The 981-nt window shown below is 54.4% G+C and overlaps 1 long non-coding RNA gene across 1 annotated transcript; it reads left to right on the top strand.

Annotated features, from left to right (window-relative positions):
- The first annotated feature begins 6 nt into the window (after positions 1-6).
- LOC147820440 (uncharacterized) lies at positions 7-898 on the top strand. Its single transcript, XR_015436818.1, has 2 exons — positions 7-152; positions 838-898. It is a non-coding gene; the product is annotated as an uncharacterized LOC147820440 (long non-coding RNA).
- The last annotated feature ends 83 nt before the right edge of the window (positions 899-981 follow it).

The following is a 981-nucleotide window of genomic DNA, read 5'->3' as shown; positions in this document are numbered from 1 at the left end:
CTACAGGCCTGAACACTAACCTGTCTCTCTCTCTACCTGTCTCTCTCTCTACCTGTTTCTGTCTCTTCCTGTGTCTTTCCAGAAATTCAGTGTTGTTGAGCAGGAGAAGATCGACAAGTTCATGTTGGAGTTGGACGGAACTGAGAACAAATGTAAGGACCTGTCTGTCTCTGACCTGTCTCTCTCTCTGACCTGTCTGTCTCTCACTCTGACCCGTCTCTCTCTCTGACCCGTCTCTCTGTCTGACCCGTCTCTCTCTCTCTGACCTGTCTGTCTCTCACTCTGACCTGTCTCTCTCTCTGACCCGTCTCTCTCTCACTCTGACCTGTCTCTCTCTCTGACCTGTCTCTCTCTCACTCTGACCTGTCTCTCTCTCTCTGACCCATCTCTCTCTCTGACCTGTCTCTGTCTCTGACCCGTCTCTCTCTCTGACCTGTCTCTCTCTCACTCTGACCTGTCTCTCTCTCACTCTGACCTGTCTCTCTCTCACTCTGACCTGTCTCTGTCTCTGACCCGTCTCTCTCTCTGACCCGTCTCTCTCTCTCTGACCTGTCTCTGTCTCTGACCCGTCTCTCTCTCTGACCTGTCTGTCTCTCACTCTGACCCGTCTCTCTCTCTGACCCGTCTCTCTCTCTGACCCGTCTCTCTCTCTCTGACCCGTCTCTCTCTCTGACCCGTCTCTCTGTCTGACCCGTCTCTCTCTCTCTGACCTGTCTCTCTCTCTGTCTGACCCGTCTCTCTCTCTCTGACCTGTCTCTCTCTCTCTGACCCATCTCTCTCTCTCTGACCCGTCTCTCTCTCTGACCCGTCTCTCTCTCTGACCCGTCTCTCTCTCAGCTAAGTTCGGTGCTAACGCCATCCTGGGCGTGTCGCTGGCCGTCTGTAAGGCCGGAGCAAAGGAGAAGGGAGTTCCTCTCTACCGCCACATCGCCGACCTCGCCGGACACAAGGACGTCATTCTTCCTGTTCCTGTGAGTGGGA

This window comes from Seriola lalandi, unplaced genomic scaffold (genome assembly GCF_002814215.2).
Source record: "Seriola lalandi dorsalis isolate HSWRI2012SDOR001 ecotype SW California unplaced genomic scaffold, Sedor1 jcf7180001956921, whole genome shotgun sequence".
Taxonomy (NCBI): Eukaryota; Metazoa; Chordata; class Actinopteri; order Carangiformes; family Carangidae; genus Seriola; species Seriola lalandi.
Note: the sequence above shows the minus strand (reverse complement) of the source record. Positions and strands in the feature narration are given on the sequence as shown.